The 16917-nt window shown below is 38.3% G+C and overlaps 1 protein-coding gene and 1 pseudogene across 2 annotated transcripts in view; both read right to left on the bottom strand.

Annotated features, from left to right (window-relative positions):
- LOC144649287 (uncharacterized) overlaps nucleotides 1–16917 on the bottom strand; it is a 46401-nt gene that overhangs the window by 29342 nt on the left and 142 nt on the right. The window lies entirely within an intron of this gene.
- Nucleotides 9936–16732, bottom strand: LOC144649288 (uncharacterized; annotated as a pseudogene). The gene is made up of 6 exons (XR_013569877.1): nucleotides 15954–16732; nucleotides 15402–15443; nucleotides 11837–11901; nucleotides 11662–11742; nucleotides 11133–11258; nucleotides 9936–10602 (listed from the first exon to the last, which is right to left on the bottom strand). The product of XR_013569877.1 is annotated as an uncharacterized LOC144649288 (transcript).

Below are 16917 nucleotides of genomic sequence, written 5' to 3'. Positions count from 1 at the left end.
GAGATCGAATTCACAGATGTCAGAATAAAGTCCGACATTCGTGGACACTAACAGGCCAATTTTCAAAATTTCCTTCCACTCTTTTCAAGTGCTCAGATCATTTATTTACTCTAACCTATGCACTTCTTAGTGTACCTACTTTTTGGCCACCTCCAATGCAATCGTTTCCAAAGAAATATACATACATACCGAATTAAATTTACCTTGAGTTCATAATCCTCAAGTTCCAAGCCATCTACCCCGGCTCTTTTTCTTGCTCAATGACCCGGCGAATTTTGAGACGCCGCTGTTGTGAACTCCTCGGCGCTGTTCGCGGGAAAGACTTTTTCTTCGAGCCTGATAATTCGATCGTTCACGTTCAAATAAATAAATACAATCCCAAGTAAAAATCCCACGATACAGAAGAAAAATAGGAATATTAAGGCAAAACGCGAAACACGGTCTTCAAACCGATTTCCTTTAGGAGTCATCTCGATCACGGGTCTTGATTCAGCTGATGTAATATGTATCGGGGGTTTAAGTTATCCATGCGGGCCAGTATATTTGTTTATTGGTGTTAAGGCATTATGCAAATAACACTCCACTGAGACGGAGTTAAAATCTGACACCTATTGTTTTATTATTTACCTTTAGATCCAGTGCAAATATTTCAGTCTGCCTTTTTAATGCGTCCAAGTTCTGTGTTTTCTCTTTTTCTTTCTTCAGTTTTTTGATAACATGATTAATTCTAGTTGATTCTTTCCAACCCATGAGTACCGTTTGAAAGGTATAACGCTGAAGAAAATCACTGCCAGAGAATTAACTTCCTAAGCTCATGGCCGTAGCCAGAATTTTGGCATAGACAAGGCTCTTAGACACTATTTTAAGCATTTTTATGAGGTATTTATTCAGAAAAATCAATCAGGTTCAAGCAAGGATTATTTTCTCACCTGAACGTGTCTCTTTTCTTCATTTTGAGTTAAGATCTAGACAAGGCAAGTGCCTTTTCTTGCCTCTTGCTAGTTACGGTCCTGAAGCTTTAACTGAAGACAACATATTGCTATTCTTAAATAATGTGCTGAAAATTGTTGCAAATCAAGCTTATATAAAAGCAAAGAAACCACTAACTTTAATTGGGGATGGGGAGAAAGTGTATGTGTAGTTTTCATTTTGCAGCTTTCTATCACCCCATCCCCCAATACCCTTAGGGAAACGTATTGTCATTCCTAATATGGGCTGAAAATCATAGCAAATCAAGTTTACTATCGAATGGCATAATATTGTAAAATGGGAACAATATGGACGCTGAAAATATTTGCAGTGGTCTGCTCTGTTACAGTTATAATGACGTAGTTATCGCCTCGAAAAAAACTAAACTGGAGATCCATGAACAGAAAATATTGAGCAAGTTGTATGCACCCGTTTTCAAGACTGAATATGGAAATGGGGAAATGTTGTTAAAGGGACACTGTAACGGGGATTGTAATGCTTTTCGGTAAAAAGTGCTAAACTTATTGGAGAATAGGTGTACCTAGTACATCAAGATGAAGATATAAAATTAATTGTTCTTGAAAGAAAAAGGGAGCCATCATAATTTTAGGTGCTTTTCTAGTCCACAAGTACAAAACTTGAAAAAAATCATCAAGTTGAGATCTAAAGTTCCTGATGGCATCACAATAATATCACTTGTTTATCGCTTCAGTACACTTTCGGTGTGATTTTTAACAAAATTGGACACTATTCGTAGGTTCCATATGTCTTTACGAATGTCTTTAGGAATGTCTTGTCACGTTGTGGGGAAGGCTGACTTTATTGGGACCAGGTCATTCCTTCCTTCAACCTGTATCTATAGAAACAGCGTCAGTCAATTATCGCTGTTGTCCTCTGACTATTGTGCAGCAATATGAACTAAACTCAGTTTATTCTTTATTGATTTGTTTCTGTTAATCAAGAATATATTTCTCTGTTTTGAAACATTTCTTGGTTGAAAACGTCAGGGGAAAGGAGGGACTGTTCGTTATAGTCTATGGCTTGGGTCTCTTTCCTGGTCGTTTCATAAAATTCTGGAAATTCAAATTTGAATTTGGGAAAAAGTAACTGAAAACACTTGACTCGCTACAGTTATTATTATAATGCATATGCACGCTTTGAGGTTATCATAGTATATGATCACAATTAATCGAGAACGCTAACTTGCAGTTCACACGCGACATGCGACTGTATATCAACAACATTTGACTTATACTTACTGAAATTTTACTGACTTAATATCATTACACGTGCATGCATAGGAAGCGTCTATGCTCATGTTTTGGCTTCCAAAATATAATTGCATTTTAGAGAATCGCCTCGATCATCTGTTGCTAAAGTTATGACTCTTCGTGTTTTTTGTTTTGTAAATAATGGGTTATGGCTTTGATACGTACATTTATCGAGCCAGTGCTTATCACCAAATGTTTTGTAGACAAAAACAGCGTCACAAATATGTTTTACAACAAAATTTCATTTTAAGTGCATTAATCAACTAACTTTTTTAGCTTATTGAATTTATAGGGCAAATTTATTTTTTGGTTTGCTCATCGAAGATTCTCGGTACAAGCCTGTCATTCACCCCCCTAGAAAGGTTCCATTCACCCTTCTACCCAAGCTAAAGCACGAATGAGAACGAATGGAACAGTTGGGTGCCATAGAGAAAGTTGATCAGCCAACAGAATGGGTTAACTCCATTGTGATAGTGGAAAAGCCAGATGGAAATCTGAGAATATATCTTGATCCAAAAGATTTGAACCGAGCAGTGAAGAGAGAACATTTCCAACTCCCAACAGCCACTGAGATAACTAGCAAGTTAACTGGTGCAAAAGTATTCAGCAAATTAGATGCCAAAGATGGCTTCCGGCATGTTAAGCTAGACCACCCTAGTTCCCTTCTCACAACCTTTAACACACCATTTGGACGTTTCAAGTTTAATCGCTTACCATTTGGCCTGAATTCCTCTAATGAAGTATTTCAGAAGAAAATGCAGTTTGCCTTTAAAGGAATTGAAGGAGCAGAAGTTATCTATGATGATCTTCTTGTATGGGGCAAAGATGAAGAGTGCCACGACAAAGCACTCAGAAAGTGTTCAAGAGAGAGCTCGCGAGAAAGGTGTTAAGCTAAAGAAACAAAAGTGTGAAATCAAGATTCCCGAAGTTGTGTACATTGGTGACAAGATAACCAAAGATGGAATCAAACCTGATGAATCAAAGATTGAGGCAATCCTTAACTTGCCATCCCCGCAAAACAAGAAGGATGTGGAGCGCCTGCTAGGCATGGTAACTTACCTAAGCAAGTTCATCCCAAACATGAGCACCTTAACTGAGCCGCTAAGAGTCTTACTCAAGCAAGAGGTACAATGGCAGTGGGAGGAGCAGCAAGAAAAAGCTCTTAATGAAATTAAGAAGGTCCTAACCTCAAAACCAGTACTGAGCTACTATGATGTAAACAAGCCTGTGAAGCTTTCAGTAGATGCATCCCAATCAGGACTTGGAGCTGTGTTACTTCAAGATAATCAGCCTGTGGCATATGCAGGACTGCCAGAAAGGGTATGCACAGATTGAAAAAGAAACACTGGCAATAGTATTTGGATGCGAACGTTTTCATTAGTACCTGTATGGCAAAGAAATAGAAGTAGAATCTGATCACAAGCCACTAGAAGCAATATTTGCCAAACCAATTGCCAAAGCACCACCCAGAATACAACGCCTACTGCTTCGATTGCAGCACTACCACCTAAACGTGAAGTACGTTCCAGGAAAACTGATGTTCATCGCTGATGCACTATCCAGAGCCCACCTGGAGACCACTGACACTAATCAAGGGATACTTGATGCTGAAATTGAAATGCAAATCCATCTCCTGATAGCTAACCTCCCAATTTCAGAGCAGAAACTGAAAGAGTTTCAAGAAGCAACAAAGGCGGATCAATCTCTTCAGACAGTTGCACAGCTGACCAAACAAGGATGGCCTGACCACAAGAATAAAGTACCTGCTGATGCAAAACCATACTGGAGTTTCAAAAAATAAATTCATGAAGCTGATGGAATTCTCTTCAAAAGTCACAAGATGATTGTTCCTGAACGACTGAGACCCGAAATGCTTAAAAGAATTCATGAAAGCCACCTTGGAATTGAAAAGAGCAAGCGAAGAGCCCGTGACATCCTGTACTGGCCGAACATGAATGCACAGATTACAGATGTGATTGCAAATTGCAGTTCATGCCTAAAGCATAGAAAGAACAATACCAAAGAGCCACTGATACAGCATGAAGTTCCAGATAGGCCCTGGCAAAAGATCGCCTGTGATCTATTCACCCTTGGTGGAAAGAACTATCTTCTGACTGTCGACTATTACTCAAAATGGGTAGAAATTGGCTTACTGTGCGACAGCACTGTAAGTTCTGAAGTCATCACCCAACTTAAATCCACCTTTGCACGCTATGGGATACCTGATGAGGTCATTTCCGACAACGGTCCCCAGTTCTCAAGCCGGAAATTTAAACTTCGCAGATTCATGGGAATTTAAACACACAACTACAAGTCCCAAGCACCCACAAGCAAATGGACAAGTAGAAAGAGCCATTGGAACAGCCAAATCTGTACTAAAGAAAGCTTATGAATATGGTACCGACCCATACATTGCCTTGCTGGAAAACAGAAATACTCTAATCACTGGACTGAGCTACTCTCCAGCTCAAATTTTCCTTAACAGAAGGCTAGAAACCAAACTTCCAACTGCTACACAGTTGCTGAATGCAAGAATCCCAACTGATGCTAAGTCCCAGCTCTTAGCTCAACAGAAATCACAGAAGCTGTACTTTGACAGAGGAGCAAAGTCACTACCTCCTGTCACAACTGGTGACACTGTTCAAATGAAAACAAAGAATGGCTGGAAACCTGCCACGGTTACAAAACTTGCTCACACCCCTCGATCAGTAATTGTGAACAGCAATGGAACTCTCTACAGACGAAACAGGATAGACATCATCAAGACAGAAGAAGTCACAAGTCCGAAAGGTGACAGAGGGATCACGCAGAGCAGAGGAAGTGACAGAATCATCACCAAGACACCTGAAGTAGTCAGAACAAGATATGGCCGTACTATTCGAGCACCAAGACAAGATGACTTTATATACTATTAGTTTTTGTATATTACATGTTGTTATGCTGAGATGTTGTTATTAGCTGAGAACACGTGTTTTAAAATGACTTTTGACATCATGTCTTGGACAATGAGCTGTGGACAATGTTGATATTTTAATAGCATGTTAGCATGTTATTACTGTCTCCTCATTCATGTATTTGCTTAGAGGGGAGATGTCATGATATATATGTTACGTCACTCGTAATCACGTGGTCTTTCAATAAACATGGCAACTGCTATTATTATTACTACTACTATAACTATTACTGTTATTACTGTTTAGAATGTTTTGAGCTTTGCCCTTCAGGGCACTTTGATATTACAACAGCGAAGGACAGAAATTAAACAAACAAAAATTAAAATTTTTAAACGTTCGCATACGAAAGGATTGAGTTCGCTCCAGTTTCGCGTTGAAGCTGACGATAGAGTATAAGGTCGTCACCGGTTCCCTATAAGATTAGTAGAGCAGAGTTTATGTACGGCAGGTGACGAGCAAGTCCTGCTAGTCCCATTATCCAACCGTCACTGAGGTAAAACTATTTATTTTATGTAACGCTTTTCAAAATGCGCTTTGCATAGGACGGTTCTGGAGCCCTTTCATTGGAGTGATTATAGCTACAGTCGTTCGCAAATTTTAAGCATTGTTATTTCTAAAGAAACGCTAGAATACGTGCACTGTGCAGAAAAATTTAACAAGAATTTCTTCTTTGTTTGCACACTGCGGTTTACATCTTATGAAACAATAGATGGGGTTTTGAATGGCTGTGTAAGAATTGTACAATGTATTGTTTACGCACAAGCTAAGTGGAAAGCCACTAGCGAGAGCTCGCAGTGGTGGGTTTTTTTTTGTATGACAGAGCGCTCAATACTTTTCTTATTCCATATGCGCTTCAGTTTTTTTTTTTTGGCTAATTTTTCACAATCTGAAAATTTAAAAAGAGATCTTGAGGACGACCAAGATTCAGAAAAAAATTGAGAAAGAGTTGTCGAGAAGTGTTAAATGTCTCCTGCACAGTCAATCAGATGTATATTTTTCGACAGTCGACACGCTGGATAGTTTTGCCGCGCCAGGAAGCCGGCGCACTGACGTGTCGTCTACTGATTTAAATTAAGTAGTTTATTTAAAAAAACAAGTCAGAGAAGCATTAGAGAAATTAGGCTGCTATTTGATGGCAGTATTGATGAAGAGTCAAGGGCTACATTAGAGGATGTTGATGCAATTGCAAGACTTTAGAAAGAGGAGAAAAAAATGAAGTTAGTCTACAGGGCGCCTTTGACTTCAGTACATGGAAACGGTGGATATTCTAAAGCGTTTTCTCAGAGAAGAAAGAACGGGAGACTGACTTCTCCATTTGTCTTCATTGCAAGATGCTACCTTACTTTACTGCAGCTGGGCATTATTTGTATACCACAACGATCTACGTGTACCTGACCATCCAGATATCTATTACCTTTTTTGAATGGCTTACGTGTTGTTCGCCACACTGATAGATCGTGGGCTGGTCTTCCAACTGATCTGGTTATTGAACAGAAGCTGATGCACAGCATCAAATCAACTGGCAATCTTACAAGAGGAAGATGAATGAAAGAGCTGCAAAGATCAGTGTGGGTCAAGCTCAAGTCTATTTCTTTCTGATGCAACGTGAACTGGTCTATGCAAGATTTCACCAGCACCGCTTATAACACTAGCGAGCAACACTTAGAAGCTTCAGATACTCGACAGAAAGAGACTCCAAGGATACAGAGCAACTAAAAGCAAAATCCAGAGCCATCTGACAATTTCGAATACAAAATGAAGGAGGCGAGGCCGAGAAATGATAAAACCAAGTTTTGGTTTATTACAAGAAAACTGATATTAATACATGTCAATCAAGTGTAAATAAAATATTGATCTACAGTTGCTCTTTCACCGATTGCTCGTTGTTGCAATAAATGACTCATCATGCGGACTTACAAGACCGGTTCAAGTAGAACTTTGCACCATCCCTGCTGCTTTGTTTAAAACCATCACAAGACAAGCAGATAAACCAGTGCTAGCTGGGACGTCGCGTTATGGAATGAAGTAGAACAGAAATTACAAACAACCACTCTATGTTCTTGATCTTCGTCATCTTATCCCATGGAAACACGGTACAACCTTTTGTGACATATCAGGCTGAGGATGCAGCTGCTATGTTCGTTATGTTATTTTAAAGTATACGACAGGTGTCTTGTTGTATTTGACGGTTATAGTGTTTGTCCCGTAGTAAAAGACGTAGCACACTTAAGAAGAGGAACAACCAACACTGTAGCTGTGCACTGTGATCTTCTTAGCAGACTCACTGTAAGGGAAGACGTTTGTTTTCCTGAAAAAAAAAACCCAGCAAACATGAATATGCTGAACGAGAAGTTGAAAGCGGCGGGGTGTGACATCATTCATGCTGCAGGCGATACTAATGTCTTGATAGCTCAGTCTGCGGTCTCAGTGTCTGCTACCAGAGACAGCGTCGTCATTGCAGATGACACAGACATTTTAATTTTAATCTGCCACCATGGAAACAACTGCAAGAAGAAAATTTTCTTTAAACCAAAACCGAAAGGAGGTTCCGCAAAAGGCAACGTTTCGGAAATCCAAACTACTTGTTCTGTACTCGGGTCAAACCTCTGCAGACAACTCCCATTTCGACACGCATTGCTGGGATGTGATACCACTTCACGGTTGTTTGGTTGGAAAGGCTGACGGTCTTTACTAGAGATCACAGTTGTATCAGCATGCCGAAGTATTTTATTTTTCCATTTCGTTAAAAGAAGATGTTATCAAAGCAGGAGAGCGTGAATTGGTAGCGATGTTTGGCGGCTAGGTGAGCGACAGTTTGGAGGTGTTGCGACATCGACGATTTTGCAAAAAGACAGCTGAAAGCACAACCGCAGTTCAAGTGAAGTCTTTGCCTCCCACGTCGTCAGCAGCCAAATTTCATTCCCTTCGCGTTTACAACCAGGTTCAACTTTGGGCTGGAAATCAAGAGCTTCAACCGTGTGACTGGGGATGGGAAGAAACAGATGGTTCTCTAATTCAGGTAATGACCCATAAACCAACAGTGCTACGGAAACTCCCCTCCGAGCTATTTGATGTAACTACAAGGTGGACTGTAGCCCGCATCGATGCAGTTGCGGAAAACGCTGACTTGACTGTTCACTTGCCTGTGGAAAGTGTCGTAGAAGTGCTCCAGATAGCGAAAAATAGAACGTCGGGCAGGCAGTCGATGCCTTATAACTTCAGTATTGTTAGAAAGGTACCGAGAGATAAACGGCTGATGCTTCACGTTTGAGACATGGATAGTGGGATAGTGGTCCAGTTACTGACCAGTAAGGGTCGAAAAATTATTATTTAAACATTTTTTGTTGAATATTTGTAGGAAAACGGTCCGTGATAGAACGTATGTACACTTTATTAAGCAGTCTTCTGTTTTTACTCGTTAAGTGTAACTAAAAGTGGTTTATGTCTTGACGGAATAGTTTACAATGGCTAATAAGCATAAAAACATGGCAGTCGTCAACACGTGGCTTTTTTTACGTATTTCCCATGAGTTTGATTTTTATTGACTTTAAGTATGTCAACAAACATGCCTCAAAAGCAAACAATATAAAAAGAAAAAATCTGTTGCAAGCATTTTGTCCTCCTGGCATAACTTTACTGGGCTATAAAAGGGCTTTTGAGAGGAGGCTTATCGCTACAATGGCAACCCTATATGTCATAAACAGCCTTAAAGCACAGTTTAAGAAAAGCGTCAAGAGAATATCCCCAGTTTCTACCGTTGACTCGAACCGGAAATCGTAAACGTTAATAGTTTCACATGCGATATGAACTGTAAGAAACGATGAATTTGACGAGAGTAGCCATAGGGGTTGATGAAAGCGCTAAACAGTTGCCGACCAAACGAGAGCGGGAGTGTGAAACGCAGGCTTTATATATACCACCCTCCGTTCTTGGGTGGTTTCAGCCCTTCAAGAAATTTTGTCAGTAATCGCCACTGTAACCACTGAAGCATCCTTAAAGCGGGATTTCTGGCTATTTTAAGCAAAAAACAGCGAAGTAAAAATATTTTCGCATTGTTTAAGTTTGTTTTCTGTGATTTAGCTAATTTTAAAGTGTGCGGAAGCAGTTTTTCAAGCTAAAATAAGTGACCATGTAACTACACAGGTGGGAGATGTGTTAAAACTCTCGTTTACTCTAGTCCTCGTTTAACCCGGGCTAAAGGCCACGTTTAAAATATTGACGCTTAATTCACGCCATCATGAAACCCGCGTTTTACTCAAATATTTCATTTTTCTTCAGTATCTTATCTTTTAGCAACGTCATACTGCGAACACTTGCATTAGGGTTAGCCTAATGGTTCTTTCCGCTTCTATGACGCATATAAGTTCGAGCATACTCCACTGATAAATCTGATCTTTACAGCCATCCAGCTAGAAGAGATTTCCGTCGTCACCCCTTAGCTCCACCCAAAGGTTTAGGAAAAGTTTAAAGGAAGCAAACAACTGAGAGGCATGTAAAAGTTTTCCCTTAAAGTTTTCCTCGCCCAGCCAAATGTATGGTCTACACAAATAGCCCGGGGCAGTTGCGCATTTCGTGCTTAAAGCGCGTGATCAATCAATTACAAATTAAATACAGCTAGGGTCCTCAATACAGCAGCCAGCAAGAGGTATCAATCATTGTTGCGTTATCGAACTGGGTTACGGGCTGTGGAGACGAAATGGCAGTGAATCAAAGAATATAACGTTTTGAGTGATATTTCTATAGTTTATTGAAGTTATTATTTGCTACATCCATGTGTATCCCCGCTTGAACTTTACCATGGTTAACATCTTTGTCTGAAATATCTAGTTTCTGTTCAGTTTTACGTTACATTAAATCAAGACAGTCTACGAAATCACTGTTCGGTTTTTTTTTGTAGCCTTTTGGTAGCCCCTGTAGTGACAATCTTCTCGTCACTTGGTACACACAGCGCATGTGAACTCTCTCCCGGCGACGTATGGACCGCACGGTAGTGAGCCACACCGTCCCTGCACGGGGTACAGTAGCGCACCATCCTTGTCGGCCTTGGTACCAGGGACCGACTCTGCGTCTCCGTCGACACAGATGAAGTCACGTTGCTTCTTGTGGTTGTAGTATCCAGTCATCAGGTACCCATGATACTCCTCGGTCCAGCCAGATGGACAGTCATTCCGTGCGGGCATCATAAGCATTGAACCACGTGACTTGGCGAAGCAAACAGCGCATGGTGCCTCATGGTCATGGAGGTTTTTCTTAAATGGGTTGAAAGTATCTGACTTCATACTCAGTGCCATACACGTATCCCGAGTGCTGCCATCCGTCTTTGTACTTGTCATACTTTGGATTGTGTGGAAGACAAAGGTAATTTACTCCACCGCCAGGGTGATTGTAATGCTCACCACCAATTATACCTAACAATATAAATAAAAATGATTATTACTCTTAAATATCCAAAACTAATGTTAATTTTGTTCATATTTCTAAATGTAAACTATTACATGTTTTATGATTACTTGTTTTGGTTTGATTAAATACTTGTCGAGCGCATCAAGTGCTGCTGGAAAAATAAGTCGAAAACTAAGTTTTCCTTATTTTCGAAATGTTAGTCTGGATTGATTGTTACTTAATGTGTTTAAACTTGTAATAAATAAATTACATAATGACCTATCCTTTGATCCTTATATGCTTATTTGAATAAAAATCTTGATAATTTTATCTTGTTTTTTATTAATTTTACTTCACTTTATTTTATGGCACAATCATGAAAACATATGAGCATACCAAACAAAGCCAGTTGTTGCTGTTGTTGTATTTTGTAAACGAGAACTTATTTATTGAATAACTTGAGATAAAGGGAAAGAGGCCTGGTTTTCCTTTTAAAAGTTTGGCCATAGTGATTTAAAATCGTGCCAAAACACTGCCCTTATAAGTCGCATCTTACCTTTGTAAACAATTTCAACACCACTAGGACATGTGGTTCTTCCCCAGCGAACATACTGCACTCCAGACTTTCCATCTTGGCCTTTTTCACCTTTGGCTCCTGGTGTTCCTGGTTTCCCTGACTCCCCTGTAAATAATAAAGTCTGCTTGCTTAGCTTCAATAGCGTTTTTCAAGCCAGATACTGTCTGTTTGATTCCTTGACATTTTCTTACCTATACTATTGACTACACCACTTCGGTAACATTTTCCATACAATCAGACTAAAGGAATTGTTTTTTTTTTTACAAGTGAATTCAGAAGTTAAATATTTCATCTTAGCTAATCCTGGCACCACATTTCTTGCAACTAACTCTAGCCCGTTTTTTTTTCTAGTTTATGTTTTTTTAATATTGTATTACCTTCTGTTTTCTGCTGTAGGTATATGCCCTATATATACGTTTCCATTTTTCAAGCTTTGCTAGTTTATATCCTACTCAATATGTACGCAGCTTTCTTATTACTTTAGAAGCGATTAAGTTCTAATGCATACCTTTTGGCCCAGTTTGCCCAGGTCTACCAGGAGGACCACGCATTCCCAAAAAGCCCAGTCCGTTATTTCGGTTGTCCCGTTCTGAAACAGAATTAAAGGAATAGGAGAGTGTTGATTACACGAATCAAAAATGAAAAACAAACTCTGATTTAAGTGATAAATTTTGGTTACGCACCTTGAAAGTACTTGGACAAGAACCACGAATAGCCAGATTTTCCGGGCTGTAGCAGTGCTTCAATTCTACAGAAATTTATTTATTATAATTAATTTTTTTATATTCACAAAACTAACAAAAACACTTATGCACAACAATTATTCAATATCACTGTCAAAACGAAATGCTAGGACAGCTTCAATTTAAAATAACTACACAAATTCAAGCAACTACACAAACTACAACAACTATACAAACTACTGAAAGCAACTTCACAAACTACAGAAGCTTCACAAACTTCAGCAACTACACAAGTTACAGTAACTACATAAACTACAGCAACTACACAAACTACAGCAACTACAGAAACTACAGCAACTACAGCAACTACACAAACTACAGCAACTACAGCAACTACACAAACTACAGCAACTTCACAAACTACAGCAACTACACAAACCACAGCAACTACACAAACTACAGCAACTACACAAACTACAGCAACTACACAAACTATAGAAACTACACAAACTACAGCAACTACACAAACTACAGCAACTACATAAACTACAGCAACTACACAAACTACAGCAACTACACAAACTACAGCAACAACACAAACTACAGCAACTACAGAAAATACAGCAACTACACAAACTACAGCAACTACACAAACTACAGCAAGTAAAAAAACTACAGCAACTACACAAACTACAGCAATTTCACAAACTACAGCAACTACACAAACTACAGCAACTACAAAAACTACAACAACTACATAAACTACAGCAACTACATAAACTACAGCAACTACACAAACTACAGCAACTACACAAACTACAGCAACTACAAAAACTACAGCAACTACACAAACTACAGCAACTACATAAACTACAGCAACTACACAAACTACAGCAACTACACAAACTACAACAACTACATAAACTACAGCAACTACATAAACTACAGCAACTACACAAACTACAGCAAATACACAAACTACAGCAACTACACAAACTACAGTAACTACACAAACTTCAGCAAGTACACAAACTACAGCAACTACACAACCTACAGCAACTACACAAACTACAGCAACTACAAAAACTACAACAACTACATAAACTACAGCAACTACATAAACTACAGCAACTACACAAACTACAGCTACTACACAAACTACTGCAACTACACAAACTACAGTAACTTCACAAACTACAGCAACTACATAAACTACAGCAACTACACAAACTACAGCAACTACAAAAACTACAACTACATAAACTACAGCAACTACAAAAACTACAGCAACTACACAAACTACAGCAAATACACAAACTACAGCAACTACACAAACTACAGTAATTACACAAACTCAGCAAGTACACAAACTACAGCAACTACACAACCTACAGCAACTACACAAACTACAGCAACTACAAAAACTACAACAACTACAAAACTACAGCAACTACATAAACTACAGCAACTACACCAACTACAGCAACTACACAAACTACTGCAACTACACAAACTACAGTAACTACAAACTACAGAACTAATAACTACAAACTACACAAACTACGCAACTACAAACTAAACACTACATAACTACAGCAACTACAAAAACTACAGCAACTACACAAACTACAGCAACTACACAAACTACAGCAACTACACAAACTACAGTAATTACACAAACTTCAGCAACTACACAAACTACAGCAACTACACAACCTACAGCAACTACACAAACTACAGCAACTGCACAAACTACAGCAACTACACAAACTACAGCAACTACACAAACTACAGCAACTACACAAACTACAGCAACTACACAAACTACAGCAAGTAAAAAAACTACAGCAACTACACAAACTACAGCAACTTTACAAACTACAGCAACAACACAAATTACAGCAACTACAGAAACTACAGCAACTACACAAACTACAGCAACTACACAAACTACAGCAACTACACAACCTACAGCAACTACACAAACTACAGCAACTGCACAAACTACAGCAACTACACAAACTACAGCAACTACAGAAAATACAGCAACTACACAAACTACAGCAACTACACAAACTACAGCAAGTAAAAAAACTACAGCAACTACACAAACTACAGCAACTTTACAAACTACAGCAACAACACAAATTACAGCAACTACAGAAACTACAGCAACTACACAAACTACAGCAACTACACAAACTACAGCAACTACACAAACTACAGCAACTACACAAACTACAGCAAGTAAAAAAACTACAGCAACTACACAAACTACAGCAATTTCACAAACTACAGCAATTTCACAAATTACAGTAATTATACAAACTACCGCAAGTGCGATTACACAATTGCAAAGTACAGTAACTGACACAATCTAATGAAGCAGCTTAGTTCAAAGGCTGTAATGGAGAATTATTTGGAAAACATTTTTTTAGAAAACTTTTTTAAAAATTTAAAATTTGGAAAACATTTTTTTAGGATTTTGCCATAGTCACATATTTTTTATTAGCTGGCAGGAAATTTTTGAAAAACGCAAATGTCCGCTTTCGCTGATTTTTGTTAAAGCTCTGAAACAGCTGTAATTTTAAGCGATAAAACGAAGCTCGACTGAAAAGAATGAATGAAATTTTCTCAGTTCTCCGAAAGGTTCCGTGAAAATTTTAACACGTAAATTTATATTTATTAGAACATATTACTTGAAATTAGTTAGACTAAACAATCCCATATACTGTAAATGACTTCATAGGTATGAAGATTAGATAATAAAAATAAATATAATATAATATTAAAGATTTATATAGCGCCATATCCATGGCTCATGGCGCTTTACAATAAAAATGTTATTAAAAAGTGAAATTTGCTAAAAATTAAAATTTACATCAGTGATAAAAGGAAAAACTAACAGATAAAATAGCTAAGCTATAAAAATGGAAATAAAAACTAAGAATCATTAAAACCTTTAAATGAAAAACTCACAGTAACTCGTTAAGGAACTAACTTAACTAATTAACTAAGTGACTAACTAACTGTCTGACTAAACTATCTAATTTACTGGTTAACTGACGAACTAAAAGTCTAATTATAAAATTTGTTAAAAAGGTATGTCTTTATACAAGTCTTTAAATCTGATAGCGAGCCGCTCTCTCTTATATAGTTCGGGAGAGAGTTCCATAGGCTAGGTGCTACAAAAGAGAAGCACCTTTGGCCATAGCTTACTAACTTCACAGATGGTATTTTTAGTAAGTTTTTAGACGAGGATCGTAAACTCCTGGTTGGTGTATAGGGCTCTAGCATCTCAGTAATATAAATAGGGGCCTGGCCGTTAATCGCTTTGTAGGTTAAGAGTAGTATCTTGTAGTTAATGCGCTGATTTATTGGAAGCCAGTGAAGCTGCCTTAGGACGGGCTTGATATGATCGTATTTCTTTGTGCAAGTAATAACGCGAGCCGCAGCATTCTGGACATTTTGTAGACGATCTATTTAGATCTTGATCATGATTGCAGATTGGGAGTAATAGAGGGTATCTGATCGGCAGTAAACTGAGTGTTGTGTTATTACAAACCTCTTCTCCAGTTTTTTCAATCGCTTAGTACTCTCGTTATGCCTGTGACAAAAGGAAAGGACTGTTAGAAAATGCTCTAATTAAAGTTTTCAAGCTTTCGAGAAGGGCAAATGATAAACGGATTGACAAATAACCAGTAAGTAGGCACATTAATTTTGCTATGGTAATTTTTAGTTCAGTTTCTTATTGATGAATTGTTACCAAGAATCAAGATTTGTCTGCATATATCATTAAATTGCCTTTCTTTTTTCAACGGATCCGCCAGCAGTATAGCAATGAGATGTCTTCACGTTGTACAGAGTTGTAAAAAAATGTTTAAGTTAGTTTTATCGCTGAGTTGCTGTTTTCGTTTTGCTAGTGTTTATTAGTTATTTTTATGAATAAAATGATGATCATTGTTTTAAGCTTAGTACGTTAGCTGAATCAATGCCACAACCAAATTTTTTCATTAGAAAAATCGTTTTCCGTTTAGGGATGAAGATGGGTCCATTTTACTGTAGCTACTCTGTGTTTTGTTCTTTAAGTCGCAAACTACAAAAAAATGATACATACTTTTTCTCCATTTCTTGCAGTCGTTTCAGAATATCCTGGGTCGCATTATTTTTAACGGATCGTCGTTCTCGTAGCGGCTGGGGATGTTTTTCATCATCTTCCATTTCGCGACGAAGACCGTCCAGAGTTTCCTCCATGGCATAAATGCAATGTAGGGCAAAAGACATCGCAAATACCGCCGCGAAAAGCAGGCCGATGTGAGATGCGAAAAGCTTCATAGCGGTCTGAATAGGCTTTGAATCGTGGAGTTAATTCCTTACCCTGCGAACAATTTCAGTAAACCTTCTCTTCACCTCAAGAAAGTTGTGTACGTTGGGAAATTGCAATGAAACCTTATCCGTTAAATATGCAACGTGATTGGTAGTTTAGAGGAAACAATACATTGAGTCATCGGCGAGAATTTTCTCGTTTGTTAGGGCCATTAAATTAGAATTACAATAAAAATAATAAACTGCCATAAAAATAAGATTAACAATACAAACAATACACGGGTTGCTAAAGCAGACTCTTCTTTTTTACTTTTTGTTAAGCGCGGGTATGTAACGAAAAAAGATTGCAGGCAAGTCCAATCAGGCACGGTTGAAAAATGGTTCAGTTTGTCTTGAATCGGAAGTTAAGCCTTTAAAAGTCGTGCAGAAGAATAGTCACGCCAGTGTCCTCCTGTTTAGAGGTCAAATACAGACGTTTTGTTCACTTTGGCAACTATTACAGTGACCATATAAACATTTAGGACTCTAACTATTATTTGTTTTCATTGCGTGATAATTTGTCATAACGTGCGAGTTATAGACTATAGAGAAATAGACTTTCACCCTTTCGCTGCCATTAAACACTATCTAGTAAATTTATTAGTCCCTCCATTCTCACTGTCTTTTTTCTTTTTTGGACTTTTTTGCCGCAATGCTAGTGAAAATAAACTCTTACCACGTGTAATAACATTCGATCGTGGAAGGTTAACAAGTCG

This window comes from Oculina patagonica, chromosome 4 (genome assembly GCF_052425735.1).
Source record: "Oculina patagonica isolate OP01 chromosome 4, crgOcupat, whole genome shotgun sequence".
Classification (NCBI taxonomy): Eukaryota; Metazoa; Cnidaria; class Anthozoa; order Scleractinia; family Oculinidae; genus Oculina; species Oculina patagonica.
The sequence above is the reverse complement of the archived record's forward strand: the minus strand, read 5'-3'. Positions and strand labels throughout refer to the sequence as shown.